The following is a 21,045-nucleotide window of genomic DNA, read 5'->3' as shown; positions in this document are numbered from 1 at the left end:
GGCTATAGCTTTCTCTGCGATCACGCTATGAAAAGCGAGCATTGCTTGAAGATCTATCACCAAGAGGAAAAAATTCTGTATAGGGCACCGATTATTGCCAAGACGCTCCACATAGGCGATTGCAGCATCCAAAGTGGTAGGATTGTATTTGTGCACATCGTCCTTCAGGTTGGGTTCAAGTGCGTTGATAAAGTTTTGAAGTTTATCAGAGGGACTAAGGGTCTCTGTCTCCAGAGTCAACCTTTGGAACTCTGTGATGTACGCAGCCAAGGTGTCACAATCCAGTGACGTGGCATGCCCAACAGATACACATGAAAGCGCGAAGCAGAAGGTACCGGTAGATGCGCATCTCGATGTAGTGCATGATTGGGACAAGAAGCAGGAGGCACTAAGCAATACAGAACTAGCGGTAGAGATCGAAGCAGGGAGAGAGAGAGAGAGAGAGAGCTCACGTTCTTTGGGGAAAATTCAATAAGCGAGTTTTGGGTTTTTCCACTTTTATTATAAGCGACTTTAAAAAAATGTGTCCAGGTTCAATGTTGTCCATGACAAAGTATAAAAATGTACAAAAAGGGGTTATTTAGGCCTTTAACCCAACAACCTCCCACTTAAAGGCATAAATGACGCCTTTAAGTTAACCAACTCCCACCAGCTGTATGTAATGTTGATGCTGAGCCTTAGCAAGACTCTTGGTGAGAAGATCTGCAGGGTTATCTTGTGTATGGATCTTAGTCAAGGTGTCTAGAGCATCCTCCAATACCTGACGTATGAAGTGGTACCGCACATCTATGTGTTTGGTACGCGCATGAAACATGGCATTTTTGGCTAAATAGACAGCACTCTGGCTATCACAACCCAACACGGGTGTATGAGCAGGCATGCCAAGTTCTTTTGTAAGTCTGCCCAACCAAATGGCCTCCTTTGAAGCCTATGTGGCTGAAATATATTCAGCCTCAGTAGTACTCATGCCACAATTTTTTGCAACTTAGAACACCAAGAGACTGGACCACCAACAATGGCAAATACATATCCACTGGTCGATTTCCTGGTATCCATGTCACTTGCCATGTCTGCATCACAATATCTCTGCAACTTTAAGTCACTTTTGCCATAAAAAATACACTTTGATTGTGTACCTCCCAAATATTTCAGAATGCATTTGACCGCTTCCCAATGCGCCTTGCCAGGATTCGACATGTATCGACTAACAACTCCCACTGCATAGGCAATGTCGAGACGAGTGGCAACCATAGCATACATAAGAGAACCACAAGCTGATGCATAAGGGATTCCCTTTGTTGCTTTCAATGCCACCTCATCCTTTGGGCAATCTGCTTTGCTAAGCTTAGTGTATGGAGGTAAAGGTACTCCAAGAGGCTTAGCATCAGCCATATTAAATCTGTCAAGTACTTTTGCAATGTACCTTTCTTGAGAAAAAAACAACAATTTCAGCTTTCTATCTCTTTTAATACGCATGCCCAAAATATGCTCTGCATCACTCAAATCCTTCATAGCAAATGCTGAATTTAGCTTAGGTTTCAGAGCATCAAGACTAGTCTTATGTTTCCTGGCAAGCAGCATGTCATCAACATAGAGAACAAGAATGATGGGAGTACCCTCTTCATCCCTTTTCGTATACAAACAATGACCTGCATGGCTGCGTTTAAAGCCTTGAGACAGCATAAAAGTGTCAAACTTCTTATACTACTGCCGTGATGATTGTCTCAAACCATACAGAGCCCTTTTCAGTTTGCATACAAGTTCCTTGCGTGTAGGAACTACAAAACCTTCAGGTTGTTTCATGTATATGTCCTCTTCAATGTCACCATGAAAAAACGTTGTCTTTACATCATTTGATTCAATTCCAAATCAATCACCGCAACGAGAGCAAAAAGGACACGTAAAGTTGTAAGCTCTACAACAGGAGAAAAGATTTCTTGAAAATCAATTCCTTCTTTCTGTGCATATCCTTTTGCAACCAATCTTGCCTTGTACTTGGGTTTTACATCCACAATCTTAATCTTGTATACCCATTTGTTAGGAAAAGTCTTTCCCTTTAGGCAATGGCACAAGGTCCCAAGTATCATTTGTATACAAGAAGTTCATTTCCTCTTGCATTGCAAGCTCCCACTTACTGCTTGACTCACATGACTTAGCCTCCTTATAAGTAACAGGTTCACCCTCATCTGTCAACATTACATGATGCAAAGAGGGATTAAATATCTGCGGTTGCTTTCTCAAACGAGTTGACTTGGGTACCCAATGATCTACATTCTCAAGCAACGGTTCTACATCATAAGGCAACTTATTTTCAGCCAATTCAGGTGGCTGTCGATCCTCATTAGGAGCATCAAAATCATGTACTACCTCTTCTAGCTCAAGATTAACCGGCTGATTATTAATTTCAGCTTGCAGTAAGGCATCATGAGACTCTTTCTCAACATCAATGGGTGGCACGGAAGGCTGAAATCTTACCGTTTTCTTGTCAGCATCTGATTTTGTAGCATTCTTAAGCAATTTTGCCTCATTGAACACTACATCTCGGCTGCGTATTACCTTTCTAAATTGTGGTAACCACACTCTATAGCCCATTTCACCTTCTTCCCCATAACTTAGGAAGACTCCTTTAATGGACTTCATATCAAGCTTTGTTTTCAAGTCATTGCGTACATGAACAAAAGCTTCGCAGCCAAATACTCTCAAATGATCATAAGAGGCAGGTTTGCCAGACCAATCCTCTTATGGAATGTCATTTTTCAGCGTACTATTACGAGAGGGATTGCAAATATGAACTGCAGTTTTCAATGCCTCCCCCCAAAACTCTTGGGAAAGATTAGCGGTGGACAACATGCAATGCACTCTCACATAAAGTACGATTATATCTCTCAACCGCACCATTAGAACACGGATTATAAGGGGCTGTCAACTCCCTTTTAATCCCATTTTCATCACAAAAACGCTGAAATTCAGCAGATACATACTCTCCTCCATTATCAGATCTGAGACATTTAAGCTTAGTACTCTTTTGCGTAGTAACAAAAGCATGAAACTTCTTAAAAGCATTAAAAGTCTCTCTTTACTTTTCAACAAATGCACCCATCCTTTCCTAGCACAGTCATTGTAACAAACTACTGACGTGGCAAAACCCTAATTTCTGCCAGAAACCCTAACCCTAATTTTTGCCAAAAACCCTAATTGTTGAAACCCTAAGTATGGAAACCCTAACCCTAAAACTTGCAAACCCTAATTTTGGAAACCCTAACCCTAAGGGTTTCGTAGATTTCCGAAAATTGCGCTGGCATGATGACGTGGCAGGTTGTACGGATTTTCACGTTTTGCGCTAGCCAATAACGTGGCAGGCTGTACGGATTTACGTGATTTACGCTGGCAGCTTTTTGGCTTTGCTTTTGGACAAGAAGCTTTTGAGTTTTAAAGGCTTTTTACTGTAACTGCTTTTTAGGCCAAGGGCCTTTAAATATGAGGCTAGGGCTCATTCTCTTGCATGCTTCCTGGAGAAGGTGCAGAGTCTGGAGTACCGGCTTGTATTGTGTTGATGCAATATAAAGAAATACCGAAAGGGGCGCCAAGGTTTGGGACCAATACTCTCTAGGGCGGAATTCCGCCACTCCGTATTGCGTGTCGTCTCTCTCTTTCAGTTCAGTTGTTATTGAAGTGTTAAAAGTCTGTTCTTTTCTATTGGCACGTGGTGTCCGTCTTGTGACAGTGGTATCAGAGCATCAGGCGTGTGCTGCTCTGAAAGCATACCGGTCCTACAAAAGAGCAGACAGAGCTTTTGGAATTTTATTTGAGGTATCTTCGTCCTCCAATCCGGACTTATTAGCCACTCCCACCCTTACTTCATCGCGCATCGGGTGTGCTCCCGTCTTCATCGCAGTGTCTTACAAGGCATAAGCCAATTAAGAACCCAATACTTGGAATTCATGGATTTAGCAGAATATTTGCAGTTTCTGCTCAACAAGCTTCACGACATTCTTTCGCGGCATCCTCAGCAAAATCTTTCGATGCTGCAAAGTTTTCAACACTTTTTGAACTACATGTTACCCCCTCTGATGCCCCAGGTGGTACCTCCTCCTCCGGCACCAGAAAGTACGAGAGCTTCCAATCGGCAACCTTCTCAGCGGTCTGTCCCAATTGGGGGAGTCTTCAGGAATATGGTGCAACCATTTGACCTTGATCCTGTGCAACCGCCTTTGCCACCGCCTTTGCCCCCACCGCCACCACCACCGCCACCAGGCTAGAATGGTTGGAGCCCATATGTATACCCTTATTATCCATACCCGGGATATGCGTCAAACCAACCCAAAGATTTCAAAGATGGTGGCACAACAGTCAAATTTTTCACTTTTTCCGGGGTGAAAGATCGCAAGAAAGCATTGCAGTTCCTATAGCAATTCGACAACATCTATGCTTCAGGGAACCATACAGAAGAATCAAAGATTTCTCAAGAGCGGGATTTCTTAAAGATAATGCTATGCAATGGTGGAGTTCAATCGCGACACAACCGCATGCTCCAAGGACCTGGCAAGCTTTCAAGACAGTTTTTGCACGTAGTTACATGACTTCTATGTTTGAAGTGCGGATTTTGGCAGAGTGGGGCAACTTGAAAATGCTTGCCACTGAAACCATGGACGAATATAACCAAAGGTCTCTCTACGTACCTTCCGGTGTCCTTTAGATCTGTTCCCTTGGAGGCCCAATGTGAGCGATACACCATTGGACTACCATCACCATTGCAGGAATATTGTCTATCCAAGCAAGTCTCTACCATGCAAGAACTTATGGACCATGCCGCAGTCGGCTACAAACTGATGAAGGGAAAGCTAGAGTTTACCAGAGAAGAATCTGCGGCCACTAACCACAACTCTCGGCAACAACGAACAAATTCTCGAGTCTCGTGAAAATCAACCGCAAAGGCCTCGTTTGACGCCTCAACAACGAGACACCTTACTACAAGAAGGCCGATGCTTTGGATGCTTTCAAATAGGGCATAATCATTCTAATTGTCCCAAACGCACTGATAGACCAAAGGAGTTGACGCCCGCACCAACGGTCGACAAAACCCCAGCGCCACCTCCTCTAAGAGAGCTGGACCCGCTATTGGACTAGTTCCTGATATTTATGGCATATGCCTTGAGAGTACAAATGAATTGTGCCGAGCATATGGCAAAGTCAATGGTTTCAAAGCCCTTATTTTCTTTGACCTCGGAGCTACAGAGAACTTCATCCATCCAGAATTCTTAAAGTAGATGCACTTTGATTATGATGCAGAGGGTAGAGAAATTGAAGCTGAGCTAGCCACAGGGCAAACTCAGAAAGTAGTACCGCTCATTGGTGCTCTTTCAGTGACTATTCAAGATTATCATGGAAAGGCTAATTTCCACATCATGAAGTTGGGCAATTGTGACGTTCTATTAGGCATGCCTTGGCATGACAAGAATGATGCGACTCTCCAAGTTCGGAACCGAACCATCACCGTGATGCAGAAGGGCAAGCCAGTCGTCCTCAAAGTTCGGTTGTCCGAACAAAATCCTGAATGAACTCTCTAGTTGTTTTATAGTTAGATACTTTTGAACTTTGTTTGAGAGAGTATTGTTTGAAACTTTGTTTGAAATGGATGGTATCTATTTTGAACGTGTCTTGGTGCCGATTTGAATTGTTTGACGCTGGTTTGATACTGGTTTCAATGATTGGTGATTTTACTCCCGGGTGGAGAAGTGAGAAATACTGTTTTGGTATTGTTTGAACCTCGGAACGACGCAGGCCGATGCCTGGGGAGCGTTTGGTTGTATGCTGTGACTCCTGGCCCGGACCTGGATGGTTATGCGGAGGAGTATTAAGAAGTCTGAGCAGTGGTTACTCTCAGCACCTCCAAAGGACGCAGGCTGCGGTCTGGGGGGCGTTTGGTTGTAAAAGGCCTCTATATCTCCAGGCCCTGACCTTTTTAGGTTATGCGAGAGGAGTGATGAGGGAGTCGTTGCATATCTCCTGGCCCGGACCTTGTTAGGTTATGTGGGAGGAGTGTTCATCGGCAGCTTTATGTTTCTATGTCTTGTAACATGCATATGTGAGCATTTGTGTTGCATTGTGATGTGCCAATTTCTCAATATTCCTAATTGGATGAGATTGCTTGGGTATGTAATTTTAGTGCATCGACACCCGTGGAAGATCAGTGCGGTCTGGGTGTGATGGCTAATTTTACTACGTCGGAATATCAAGAGTTCCAATCTGGACGAAAGGAGAAGCTAACTCCTTGATCAAAACAACCGAAAGGAGAAGCTAACTCCTTGATCAAAAGAGCAGAAAGGAGAAGCTAACTCCTTGATAAAAAGAGCAAGCTGATTGTCCCTCGGAATGTCACTCAGAATTGTTTTTGAGCTAACTTGAGTTGTTTTGCAGATATGCTGTAATCGTGGACGATTACTCTATTTCAAGAAGGGGAGATGTAACAAACTGTTGACGTGGCAAAACCCTAATTTTTGCTAGAAACCTTAACTGCTGAAACCCTAATGCTAGAAAGCCTAATCCTAAAACCTGCCAACCCTAATTCTGGAAAACCTAACCCTAAAACTGCAAAAACCCTAACCCTAAGGGCAACGTGGCAGATTTTCAAAAATTGCGCTGGCATGATGACGTGACAGGCTGTACAAATTTTCGCGTTTTGCGTTGGCTGATGACGTGGCAGGCTGTACGGATTTCCGTGATTTACGTTGGCAGCATTTTGGCTTTGCTTTTGGACCAGAAGCTTTTGAGTTTTAAAGGCTTTTTACTGTAACTGCTTTTTAGGCCAAGGGCCTTTAAATATGAGGCTAGGGCTCATTCTCTGGCATGCTTCCTAGAGAAGGTGCAGAGTCTGGAGTACCGGATTGTATTGTGTTGATGCAATATAAAGAAATATCAAAAGGGGCGCCAAGGTTTGAAGCCAATACTCTGGGGTGGAATTCCGCCACTCCGTGCCGCAGGTCGTCTCTCTCTTTCAGTTCAGTTGTTATTGAAGTGTTAAAAGTCTGTTCTTTTCTATTGGCACGTGGTGTCCGTCTTATGACAGTCATCAATGAATGTAACAAAATACAATGCACCACCAAAAGACTTAGCATGCATAGTGTATGCATCGGAGTGAATCAGATCAAGAGGATTAGCTTTGCGAGAGACACCAGAGTAATAAGAAGATTTCTTTTGCTTTCCATAAAGACAATCGTTACAAAAATCCAAGTTTTTGCCTTTTACATCAACCCTCTTCAGAGAGGAAAGCACATCAATACCCTTTTGGCTCATATGGCCAAGTCTCTTATGCCACAATTTCGTGTGTGAAGCAACTTCAGCAATAGCAAGAAACTTGCCAGGCAAAGCTTTGCATCGAAGATAGTACAAAGTACCTCTTTTAGACCCTTTTGCAACAAGCATAGAGCCCTTAAGCAACTTCCATGAACCCCCAGCAAAGATGGTAGTATAACCACGTGCATCTAACTGGCCAACAGATAGCAAACTTTTCTTAATGCCTGGTACAAACCTGACATCATTCAACACAAGCTCTTGACCGTTGTTAAGAGCCAAATCCATAGTACCCATTCCCTCAATATTGCAAGCAAAATTATCACCAAGGTACACCTTGCCATAATTGCGTGCAGCATATGTAGCAAAACACTCCAAAGATGGAGTCACATGGAATGAAGCACCAGAATCCACTATCCATGACTCGGATAGGCCATCATTAGCATTGAGCAATGCATCAATGACATCTTTTGTTAGGTGCAACGGAATGAATGTTGCGCTTTGCTCAAGATGAGTGCTCCGAACTGTGCTCAAGGTTCCTTTTCGTTCATTGGAAGGGAGAGCCTTCCGTTCTTAATGAGAGAATGCTATGATCACAAACAAAGTGAATGGACACTGTGCGTGCAAGTGTATGAGACTGAGAGATAGAGAGAGAAGAGAGATACGACACCAGAGACGCTGTAAAACCCTCCTCCAAAGGCCCCATTCTCGTCGGCGAGAGTGGTCTAATGATTGCACAATCTGGTACAAATGGTATGCATGACACTGATGCAAGTCTAGGCTATGTCGACGATGATAACGGTGATAACGAAGTCGACTAAGGGCTGAAATTTGCAATCTTTCTAATGCTGTCCAGAAACGCTATGGGCTGAAATCTGCTAATCTTCTATCTGTTGAATTCTGACTCTATGTCGGTGACGATGTTGATGACAACGATGCGACGACGACGCGCTGAAAACGCAGATGCTGAAATCTGCGTTTTCTGGGCTGAAATTGTAAACCTAGCGGAAACCGACCGTGCGGCGAGGAACTGCTGCGGGAAGGTGAGATTTGCGAGGTTCGGGACTTGATCTGCGGGTGCTAATTGCTGAAAACTGAAACCGCTGGTGGTCCTTGACTTTCTGTTGCGGAGAATCTGCAAAACGCTAGGGCTGAAAATCTGCAATTCTGATGCCGGTTGTCTTGCAAATGCAAAACGCTAGGCTGCTCTAATGTTCCGTTGTCGCCGGAATCTGCAAGTGCAAATCGCTGGCTGATTTGGTCCAAAAACGCTAGGTCTCTTGGGGGGGTTCTGCTGAGAAGGTGCCTATTGAGCATGTGCTCTTGCTTCCTCTTCTCCCATTGTGTGCTAACTTGGGTTTGCTTATATATTAACTTACCCAATATGCCCTACCTACTTTTGTTGGGAAGTCGCTTAAATTAATAAGTGAAAAATGTCAAAAATAGGGAAAATAGGCGAAATGCACTGAAAAAATCCCCTAACTGATTCTAATGGATTCTGATGGGAATACTGATGATCATGTTGTGTGCAACCAGAGGATATGCATCTACACTAAGTGACTGGGCATGCACGGTCTACGAATAGACTCACAAAAGTGCCAGATCACTTCTAATTCTAGACTGACTTGACTGAACTGAACCCTGATCATGCTGTAGCTTGTCCACAGACACATAGGGTTAGATGTGTCACGTGACATCCCCTCCTTTTCAAAGTGAGGTACTGGTATCGAACTATATGGCGTCGAGGGAGATCGCCAATAGCATCCGGAATTCTGGAAGGGACTCTTCGCCGGCCCACTCTGATGTGTTGGTTGTGCGGTACTTGAACTTCATAAAGGTCTGCAATGCTTGCTTCATTGGGCCGCACCGAAAGCGACACAAAGTCTTTTGTGGCTCCTTCAATGCTTCAACTTCGTCTAGAGTCCTGCTTCCTTCTTCTTCAAGAATTTCTATGGAAAAAATTTTCTAAAACCATTTCCAACACAAAACCATGAACATACCTATTCCATGTAAAGTGACTGGAAAAAATCTTGTCTTCCTCAAAGACTATGCATGCAATGTAGATGAACAAAGAGATGGAATGCTAACCCGTTCACCACGCACACGCAAACAATGAGATCGAATCTTTCTCTTTTGATCTAGAGCAATCAACTGTGGCAATTCACAACGGAAATCCCCATGCTTGGTGCTCATACTTTCATGTGCTCTTTTTACGAATGTGTCATGCCAAGGAAGAGACATGGCACGTGCCTTCCTTGAATGCATACTTTTCAGCTTTTCATGAACAATCCGCATACATCCGTGCTCATTCATGAGTGAAACGTGCTCAGCGAACAATATGTCATGCCTAGGAAAAGGGATCACATAAAGACGTTGACTAAAATATAGGAACCGATCACGAATGAAACACTCGAACAATGCGTGCGTATCAATCATGCGAACACATAATACTTCCTGTGAAGGTTCTTTGGACCTAGGCTCGAGAGCCAAGATCGCTTCTTCGTGATTGCTCGAATTTGCAACGAGGTTAGCTTCGCTAGAAAAAGCATCAACTAACACATCATCCTTGTGAACAATCACATCTTCTTCATGCAACTCATCATGCTCGTGAGAAATCACATCTTGATCATGCAAATCATCATGCTTGTCATTGTCATCCAAATCATCATGCTTATCATCATCATTCAAATCATCATGCTTCTCAGAATCATGCAAATCTTGTGTGTCATGCTTTGGAGAAGAAGAGACTGAGAGAGTCTCCTATCCCCAAATCTCTTGCATCTGTGCTTGAACTTGAGAATAGAGTCGCCAGAACTCTTTGTTTTGTCGGTCGCTCTGTTCTTGTCTTGCTTTGTTCTCTGCTTGTCTTTCTGCGCGCTCACTATCCAATTTGGCTTGTCGTTCTTTGGCTTCCAAGCGTGCTTGCTCGCGTGCACGCGCTATGGCTACCGTTCTTTCTTGGTGTTCGCGCTCCATTTCTGCTTTTCTTTCTGCTCTTCTTGCTTCGCGTTCTAACTTCCTTTCCATAAACATCTGGTCCAACTCCTCCATAGGAGTTAGTACAATTCTTGGCGTAGATGAGGAAGGGTCAGAAAAACCTCCTGGTGGGGAAAATTCTTCTTCGCCTCTCTCATGCTCATCACCTCCAAGCGAAGTATCCATTCCGCTTCGAGTGATGACCATCCACTGAAGTCGTGGGTTCTTGTGGTTTTGGGTTCTTAAGTTCACGAGGAACTTGGGTTCTTGGGAGTCTTGGTTCTTAAGTCCACGAGGAACTTGGGTTCTTGCAGGTCTTGGGTTCTTAAGTTCTTGAGGTTCTTGAGGTTCTTGAGGTTTTCTTTCGCTTGCAAACCGCGTTTGAGAAGGATCTTCTCTTCACCCGAGTTCTACTCCTTTCCGTGGGCGCACCCCTTGGCAGCCTTGCGCTCACACCAAGGTTGCTTTTTTCCACCTCACGTCGATTGGCCGGCCGCTAAGTGCACGGTCCGCTCTCAATGAGAGAAAAGAGACACAAGGGGAGGCTGGACAAGCCCTTCTTTCCTGGGATTCTTGTCACTCTTCAAAAAACACGATTAGGAATCGACACGCCCAAGCGAATTTGGGTTCATGCGACCTCAACAAGCAAAAAAAATTCTTGTGATTCTTGTGGTTCTTTCCTTGAGTGATACAGAACCCTGCCAAAGCTCTGATGCCAATGTTAGGTGCAGCGGAATGAATGTTGCGCTTTGCTCAAGATGAGTGCTCCGAACTGTGCTCAAGGTTCCTTTTCGTTCATTGGAAGGGAGAGCCTTCCGTTCTTAATGAGAGAATGCTATGATCACAAACAAAGTGAATGGACACTGTGCGTGCAAGTGTATGAGATTGAGAGATAGAGAGAGAAGAGAGATACGACACCAGAGACGTTGTGAAACCCTCCTCCGAAGGCCCCACTCTCGCCGGCGAGAGTGGTCTAATGATTGCACAATCTGGTACAAATGGTATGCATGAGACTGATGCAAGTCTAGGCTATGTCGACGGTGATGACGAAGTCGACTAAGGGCTGAAATCTGCAATCTTTCTACTGCTGTCCAAAAACGCTATGGACTGAAATCTGCTAATCTTCTATCTGCTGAATTCTGACTCTATGTCGGTGACGATGTCAATGACAACGATGCGACGACGACGCGCTGAAAACGCAGATGCTGAAATCTGCGTTTTCCGGGCTGAAACTGTAAACCTGGTGGAAACTGACTGTGCGGTGAGGAACTGCTGCGGGAAGGTGAGATCTGCGAGGTTCGGGACTTGATCTGCGGGTGCTAACTGCTGAAAACTGAAAACGCTGATGGTCCTTGACTTTCCGTCTCGCGGAGAATCTGCAAAACGCTAGGGCTGAAAATCTGCAATTCTGATGCCGGTTGTCTTGCAAATGCAAAACGCTAGGCTGCTCTGATGTTCTGCTGCCGGAATCTGCAAGTGCAAATCGCTGGCTGATCTGGTCCAAAAACGCTAGGTCTCTTGGGGGGGTTCTATTGAGAAGGTGTCTGTTGAGCATGTGCTCCTGCTGCCTCTTCTCCCATTGAGTGCTAACTTGGGTTTGTTTATATATTAACTTACCAAATTTGCCCTATCTACTTTTGTTGGGAAGGCTCTTAAATTAATAAGTGAAAAATGTCAAAAATAGGCTAAATGTACTGAAAAAAATCCTCTAACTGATTCTAATGGATTCTGATGGGAATACTGATGATCATGTTGTGTGCAACCAGAGGATATGCATCTACACTAAGTGACTGGGCATGCACGGTCTACGAATAGACTCACAAAAGTGCTAGATCACTTCTAATTTTAGACTGACTTGACTGAACTGAACCCTGATCATGCTGTAGCTTGTCCACGGACACATAGGGTTGGATGTGTCACGTGACATCTTTCTTCGAGATAAGAATGTCTTCTACATTAGCTATCAACCAAATCTGAGGGGCATGAAGCCGTAACCAAGATTTCGTCAACGTCTGACAGCTCCTCAATGACCACACTAGAGGATACATTTGCATTCTTAGCATCCCTGGAGGAATCACCTGTTGATTTTTCCCCTTTTTTCTCATCTTTCTTCTTCTTTTCTTGCGTTTCCTTCTTCCTTTCCTGTTCTTTCTTGAAATACCTGCAATCAGGTTTCCTGTGACCCTATGTGTCACATTGATAACAAGGGACATCCTTATCTTTTGTCTTGCTCTTACTTCTATTTTGCGTCCTGTTGTCCGCATCACGCTTTTGATTTCTACCTCTTGCATTGCAGGCAGAACTGCCACCTTCCCCACTAGACTTGCGTCTAATCTCTTCATTGAGAATAGACCCTCTCACACCGTCATAAGTTAGGGTGGGACTGTTGCTTAAGGAATCAACCAAAGTTTCCCAAGTATCTGGCAATGTCATAAGCAAGAAAATAGCTTTCAGCTTATCATTGAATTGCTGAAGCCCCCACTGTCCTGTAATTGACTCAACACACCTTTAAAAGCACTCAAATGCTCAGAAGCTGACTTCGAGTCATCAAGCTGCATATTCACTAACTTTCGCATCAAATGCACCTGGTTCACAGGCGTGGTGTTTTCATAATTGGACTTTAGCTTTTGCCATATTGCATAAGCAGAGTCCAAACGCTTGATGTCTGTCAAAATGTCATCATTGATAGCCATTTTGATGTAGGCCATAGCCTTCTTATTTAACCTGGTCCACTCTTCGTCAGACAAACCTGGTGGCTTATTCTGCTCCAATGTATCTTCACAATCCTTTAAGAAAAGGATATCTTGCATGCATTCTTGCCAAACATCGAAGCCTTGACCATCGAACCGTTTGATTTCCATCAAACTTTTAGTGTCAGATGTGGAAGAGAAAGAAGCCATCTTAATTCAACCACAAGTGTGTATACTAAGGAGATGCAAAAGGCTGAAAATTTCAGCAAATAGTAGCAACCACAAGACTTTGCATACAAAGAGCCACAGTTTCTTTACATGAAACTGTCCAAATCTGAAATTTCAGCTGAAATGTGCAATTTCAAGCGCGTGTACTCATCTTTTTACTCAACTTTCATGACAAACATCAATACATGTGATCCCACAACTTTGGTACACCTGCGTATTGTTGTTTTGACCCGTAATAACCTGTAAATCATCTATTTTGACCTAAAAACAACCTGTTTTGGGCTTTTGGCAGTTTTGGTGACCTTCTTGACCCCAGAAACAAGGGGCTTCGCGATAAAAGCGAAATTTGAACGCGGGAAAGCAAATTTAACTCGCTGTCGAGCAGACTGCACAGGGTTGTTTTGAAACCCTAGGGCTCTGATACCAGTTGCAAGCGCGAAGCAGAAGGTACCAGTAGGTGCGTGTCGCGATGTAGTGCAGGATTGGGGCAAGAAGCTGGAGGCACAGAGCAGCAGAGAGCTAGCGCTAGAGATCGAAGCAAGGAGAGAGAGAGCTCACATTTTTTGGGAAAACTTAATAAGCGAGTTTTGGGTTTTCCCACTTTTATTATAAGTGACTTTAAAAAAATGTGTCCAGGTTCAAAGTATAAAAATGTACAAAAAGGGGTTATTTAGGCCTTTAACCCAACAACACACACATACCCTACCCGATTTGGCCAGCTCCCGGAAATGGTGTTGAATTGTTGACGTGGCTGAGTATACGGACGCCCGCATTCTACAAGTACGGAAAAGTCTACGCAAAAGCAGCGTGCAGGTTTATTTTTACCATTGCTTTATTTTAGTAAGCCTTGTGAGAGAAAAGTTGCTTTATTTTTACAAGGCTTTTGATTTACAGCTTTTGGGGCTGCTTTTGGCATCCCTTGAAAACTTTTATAAGTGTGGGTAGGCCTCCCACTTCGTAGAGCATCTGGACGTAGAGTCTGAGAGTGAGAGCCTCCCATTCCCTTGTACTTTGAGTTGCAGATTAATACAAAAAGAAATACCGAAAGGGGTGCCAGTTTTTGGGGCCAATATCTCTAGGCACGAAACTCCGCCGGGCCATGTCAAATCAATTGTGAATTGTGAACTGTTTTGAAGTAAAATCCTGTCGTGTTACGGTAGAATCTTGACTTGGAGTGTCCAAGTCTGTTAGAGTGGTATCAGACATTGAAAGAGAAATTGACTACAGGATTAGTTTTGACTTTGCCGGATTTGCAGAAGTCATTCGCAGTATATTGGGATGCTTGTGGTCGTAGTCTGGGTGCGGTCTTAATGCAAGAAGGCCATGTCATTGCCTACAAGAGCCAATTGTTCTCAATGCCAGAATTGACAGCACAGATTTATGAGAGAGAGCTTTTGGCAGTTATCCATGCTCTTGCTCAGTGGCGGCATTACCTACTCGGAGCGGATTTTACTGTCTACACAGACCATCAGAGTTTACACTACTTCTTGTCACAGAACCAGCTATCGGAAAAGTAGATGCGGTGGGCGAACATCTTGTCACAGTTTCACTTCTAGATTGTCCACGTGCAGGGACAGAAGAATTTGGTGGCGAATGCTTTGTCTCGGAGCCATTGGTTCTAGCTATTTCTGCGATACATCATAGGAGCTTTGAGGTTATGGTCGACCAGTATGCCACGGATACAGATTTTGCAGATATTTTCACTGGGATACGGAATGGGGAGATAGTAGCGGGATATTCCATTCGGGATGGCTACTTGATGAGGAAAACAATGTTGTGCGTTACACAGCCATTGAGGGAAAAGGTTATGACCGAATGCCACTGTCGACCTTTTACGTGTCACCGTGGCATTGTTACCACCTTGAAAGGTGTAGAGAGATACTTCTTTTGCCCGAGACTCAAGAAGGAAGTGGACGATTTTGTACGCAGTTGCTTGGTATGCCAGAAGGTCAAGTTTGACAGGCATAAAGCACAGGGATTGTTACAGCCTTTATCCATACCCACCCGCCCCTGGGAAAGTATTGCAATGGATTTCATTTTTGATCTCTTGAGAACACAGAGTGGTCACGATGGTCTTTGGACTGTTATTGACAGATTTAGCAAGCAGCCTCATTTCATTCCATTGAAGAAAACAGTCAAGCCGGATCACTTAGCGAGATTGTTTGTGGCCCAGATTTTCAAATTACATGGCATGCCTGAGACGATGATCTCCGACAGGGCACCCCAGATTTATGAGTTTGTTTTGGAAGGCAATTTGGAAGAACATTGGCACGCGGTTGCAGTTCTGGTCATTGTTCCACCCGCAGACTTACAGGCAATCAGAGATTGCCAATTGAGTGGTACTAGATCTATTGAAGTCTTACATCTCGGATCAGAAGACTCAATGTGAAAAGTATTTACCTTTGGTGGAATTTGCCTACAATAACACGATACACTCTTCGACGGGGAAGACGCCATTTGAGATTATTGAAGGTGCTACGAAGGTTCCACCCTTCCTAAGCACGAAAGATAAGATTTTTGAAGCCGATGAGTACACGTGTAACTTGGACACGGCTTTTGCCAAGGTCCGCGAGGCTTTGCAGAAATCTCAAGAAAGACAGAAAAAGGCAACAGATTGTCATCGTCGCGATTTGAAATTGAAGGAGAACAAATTGGGTGCTCTTACGTTTTGAGAAGGCATGCTTGAGAAAGAAAAAGGGAAAGGAGAGGCTTTTTCCAAAGCTTAGTATGCGATACTACGGACCTTTCCAAATTCTAAAAAGATAAATGATGTCTCCTTTAGACTGAAGCTGTCCGATACTTGGAGAATTCACAATGCTTTTCATGTGAGTCTCTTGAAGCCTTTTAAAGGCGATGTGCCCGAAGATGGGGAGCCTGATGAGCAACCCAAAGTGGAAGAAAACGAGGAGATTTGTTCCAGAACAGATATTGGCACATAAAGACAAAAAGGTTAAGGGTAAAGTGATAAGGTGGTTCTTGGTTAAATTCAAAAACTATCCTGCATTGGATGCGAAGTGGATGGAGGAGGAGGACCTAGCAGATACTCCTCAGATTGTGAATCTTTACCTTGAAGCATTTGGATTAGCATAGTCTATTCTAAATGAAACCCCGAACTCAACTTGGACCGAATCGATGCAGCGGGTATGCACAAGAGGGGAGTTGCTTTGCTCCTTTGTCAACAGATTGCCTCGATTTTTGATATTAAAGTCAATGATGTCTCTTTGAGTTTCAGGGATACTGTGAGCTGGTAGTATTCTGCTGTATGACTTTATGAACTGGAATTCCCGATAATATGATACTGATTTGTTCTTGACTTGTTTAAGTGCAGGAACTGATAGACGAAATGACTGCAGCATTTTGGTCTGAAAGATCTCGTTAGACATGGTTGCAATTAGGATTAGTCAATCGAGCATCTGTGAGGTCCCAACTGAATCTAGATGCGATTGCTAAATACGTTGCCGATAAATCATGGTCTGAGATCCGAATGAATGTTGAATGTGATTTGTCATGTGATGTCTTGTGATGTCAAGTGATGTGACTGTTGATTGGTACATGTGCTAGATGTGTGTTCCTAGTGCGTCGGTATTAACTGTCAGTGTCTGGTAAGACAGTTTATGGCTTCTGTCTGTTTTGCAGGCGTAATCTAGGGCGATTATAATGCTTTCAAGAGGGGGTATGTCACAATCCAGTGACGTGGCATGCCCAACAGATACACACACACCCTCCCCGATTTGGCCAGCTTCCGGAAATGGCGCTGAACTGTTGACGTTGCATGGCTTGTATGTCGCTGAATTGCTGACGTGGCATGGCCTGTACGGCGCTGAAACTGCTGACATGGCGGAGTCTGCGGACGCCCGCATTCTACAACAGCTGTACGAAAAAGTCTACGTAAAAGCAACATGCAGCTTTTTGGGCTACGCTCTACGCAAGAGAGAGAGAAAGCTTTATTTTTACCATTGCTTTATTTTAGCAAGCCTTGTGAGAGAAAAGTTGCTAAATTTTTACAAGGCTTTTGATTTACAGCTTCTGGGGCTCTGCTTTTGGCATCTCTTGTAAAACTTTTGTAAGTGTGGGCAGTCCTCCCACTTCTTAGAGCATCTGGACGCAGAGTCTGAGAGTGAGAGCCTCCCACTCCCTTGTACTTTGAGTTGCAGATTAATACAAAAAGAAATACCAAAAGGGGCGCCAGTCTTGGGGGCCAATATCTCTAGCCACGGAACTTTGCCAGGGCGTGTCGAATCAATTGTGAATAGTGAACTATTTTGAAGTAAATTCCTGTCGTGTCGCGGTAGAATCTTGACTTGGAGTGTCCAAGTCTGTTACAGAAGGAACCTTTTTGACTCAGGCGGCGAAGAGAGGACCAAGCATGAAAATCCGCATTGGCAGGCTTGAACGCCTTGTGAACAGGATGCCGGAATTTGTCCCAAGAAGGTGTGTGTTTACCATCAGCAACCCGTCGTTGCCACCAAAGAAATGTTGTATCCTTGAGAAGAGAACTAGTAAGTGCAACTTTTTTACTTTCTACTAAATCCGTGTTGGACAAGTAGACCTCCATTTTGAATAGCCATTGTTCCAGCACGCGCTTGTCGCGACGACCATTATACGGTTCCGGCAATTTAACATCAAGCAGCTTCTTCTGTGCAGCATTAAAAAATTCATAAAGCAATTGAAGTTCACGATTGTCTACCTCTTCAGTTGGTTCTGGTTCATTTTGTTCGTCCATTGAAGCTTCGGAAGAAGGTGGTGGAGAAGCAGCATATGTTGTCTAAGAAGTCGTAGGACGACTCCGAGAATTGTTTTGTGTCTGCATCTGGTCCAAGCGAGTGTGTAGTGATGCGAGACTTGCGGAGAGTGTGGCCATCTGTTCCTTGATAAGAGTAAGGGCGTCGTCAGATTGACCACCTCCGTTTTGAGAATTCGGCATGGTTACGCCTCAAAGGGAACTCTCGAACAGATGTAGGTTTTGGTTCGGGAACAGGTTCGGGGATGGGTACTCTGGAGCGGAGACTATGTTCAGAAACGGGTTCGGGCTCTGGAGTCAGGGAATCTAAAATTATGATGACTTCAGATTCAAGAGTATCCGGAATATTTATTGCTTCGGATGTGGTAGGATTTTTCGGGAGAACACGCATATTTTCTCTATATATGAAAGGTAAGGGATTTGCACCTTGAAGAATTCGTCGGCCATGAAGGAGAAATGTCTTGCGTGCAGAGTGTGCACACCAAACCGGCACCAAAGGGAGAGGCAGGAGGGTCGTGTGTAAACTGAGTACGCTGGTTGGTCATCATTTTGTTTTAGACTTTACGTAAGTTTAATGTGGTCATTTAAAAGGTGTGTTCACATGGTGTTAAAAAAATTGGGGCTGACCGGCCATTTTTATAATAAACAAACCCTTTGCCTAATTTTATAAAGTTTGTGCGCTGTTGGGTTGATTACATACAACAGCCAGCGTTTAATATTTGACGAAGGGGCAGCCAGCCAGCGCGCGAAGAGGCTTCAGAAAATCCCAACGAAGGGATGCGCACATTGAAAAGGCACGCCGCCGGGAACGGGTGCGAGCATGGGAGTGCGCCGGGAAAGGGTGCAAGCACAGAAGCAAGTCGGCAGCAAAAAGGCACATAACGAATCACCAACGTTACTTGTTCATTGGTACATCCGCACACACACATCTGTCTGCTATCTATTGCAGTAAGAGGAGAATAGAACTAGATGTGAGTTATCTCATGCCTGCATGCTTGCGGCTGCCATCGTTCTTCTGCTGCCATACAACTCCAAGAAGGGGGGCAGAGGGTAGCGGCGAGGGTGAGAGGCTCACAACCTTAGGGTCCTGGGAAAAATTTTGCTCTGATACCACTGTGAGGATTAGTGGTGCTAATCCTATATTTAAGACTTAAAACTTCATACTTAGATCAAACTGAGACAGAAGAGACTGAATGTGTGTTTGATTGATTGAATGAATGCTTGAAAACTGAGTACAGTAGGCTTCTGTAAGGTGTAACGGAAGTGAATGTTAACTTTGCTCAAGATGAGTGCTCCGAACTGTGCTCAAGGGTTCCTTTTACTTACGCAAGGGAGAGCCTTCCGTTCCTTTAGTGAGAGAGTGCAATGGACACAAACAAAGTGGTGAACACTATGAATGAAGGTGCTGAGATTGAGAGATAGAGAGAGAAGAATACGACACCAGAACGTTGTCAAACCCTCCTCCGAAGGCCCCACTCTCTATGGTGAGAGCGGTCTACTTATGATTGCACAAATCTCTACAAATGCTTGGACTTGCCGACGATGAGGACGACGACGAGACGGGCTGAAATCTGAAGATACTAATGGCTGAAAACTGCAAATCTTTATCTCCTGAAAACTGAAAACGCTGAGTCTAGGGCTGATTCCGTCGCGAAGATCTGCAAAAACGCTAGGGCTCAAAATGATCTTGCAGGGAAATCTGCTATCTGTTGTGGGAATCTGCTAATGCTAGGGCTGAAAATGATCTTGTTGAAATCTGCTATCTGCTGTGTCTTGTGGTCGCCGAGGTTGATCTGCCATGCAAAAACGCCAAGGCTGGTCTGATGATGCAAAAACGCCAGTGTCTCTGTTGTGTTGCCAAAAACGCTAGAGCATCTTGGGGGTCCTGCTGAGAAGTTGCATGTTGAGCAAGTGCTCCTGTTGCCTCTTCTGCTGTGGAATGCTAGCGCTAGGTTTGCTTATATATTCACCTAGTCAAATTGCCCTACCCAGTTCCCAACAAAAGTCACTCAAAAATAATAAGTGAAAATTGTCAAAAATAGGGAAATTAGGTCTAAGCACTGTAAAAATGCTCCTGATGGGTTCTGATGGAAATCTGATGATCATGCTGTGTGCAACCAGAGGATATGCATCTACTCCAAGTGTCTGGACATGCACGGTCTGCAAGCAGACTCACAAAAGTGCCATGTCATGAAGCAGCTTGTCTACGTACACATATGGTTAAATGTGCACGTGACAGCTCCTTATATAGGAGACGAAAAGTCACTAGTGAAGGCATGTCTCATGGTGAAGAGACATGACTTTAGACGTAAAGACACATATTTTCAGTGAAGAGCTGCAACCATTGGGCGAAGAGTCACACCTGTAGAGCGAAGGGGTGTGACCAATCGTTGAAGGAGTGTGGCTTTTGGCAAAGAGGCACATCTTTTGGGCGAAGTGTCGCGACCATCCAAGCGTAGGGGTCCTCTTTGGCATGGCACTTCGCATATCTGCAACTAGGAGTAGATTTAATATTGTAACATAGTCACAATTGTGACAAGTCTAGTATAGTGTCTTGTCTTGAGTCCAGCACCACACACCTGCACCCTCCCTACACATTGGAGCCTCGACACCCCCATTGTACTTGTGAGTCTTGGGCTTGGAGCTGAGTGTGGTGCCAACCAAAGACTGTATGGTTCTATGAGCTCTTTAGTTCCAGTGAATTATGAGTCTGCAGTTGTGATTTGAGCTGTTGCTCCATTGCTGTGTGATGTTTTTTTTCTGTTGGAGTGAGGTTTCACGCATACTGCACTGAGGAGCACCCATTGTAGAGAGCACGACACACTTTCTACACAGCCCGTGTTTTATGTTGACAAATGTTGACGTGGCAGACTGTACGGACAGGCCCGCGAAATGCACTGACAGCATGTTGACGTGGCAGAACGGATTTCCGTGAAAAGCGCTGGTTGCTTTTTGAGCGCTGGCTTTTGGGAGAGTAGATGGTTTTAGTTTGTTGGCTTTGGCTGGACACTGCAAGGCACCCATTCTGATGTCTAGAGACTTTAAGGCCCCCTTCACCCTTTTGCTTTCTCTTGAAAGGACATCAAATAAAATCTGCGAATGGAGAGATCAATATTCCAT

At 44.3% G+C, this 21,045-nt stretch overlaps 1 protein-coding gene across 1 annotated transcript in view; it reads left to right on the top strand.

Moving 5' to 3' along the window:
- LOC147434770 (NADH-ubiquinone oxidoreductase-like protein) overlaps positions 1-21,045 on the top strand; it is a 62,155-nt gene that overhangs the window by 40,503 nt on the left and 607 nt on the right. The window lies entirely within an intron of this gene.

Source organism: Adiantum capillus-veneris, chromosome 19 (assembly GCF_014529385.1).
Source record: "Adiantum capillus-veneris isolate H3 chromosome 19, ASM1452938v2, whole genome shotgun sequence".
Classification (NCBI taxonomy): Eukaryota; Viridiplantae; Streptophyta; class Polypodiopsida; order Polypodiales; family Pteridaceae; genus Adiantum; species Adiantum capillus-veneris.
Note: the sequence above shows the minus strand (reverse complement) of the source record. Positions and strands in the feature narration are given on the sequence as shown.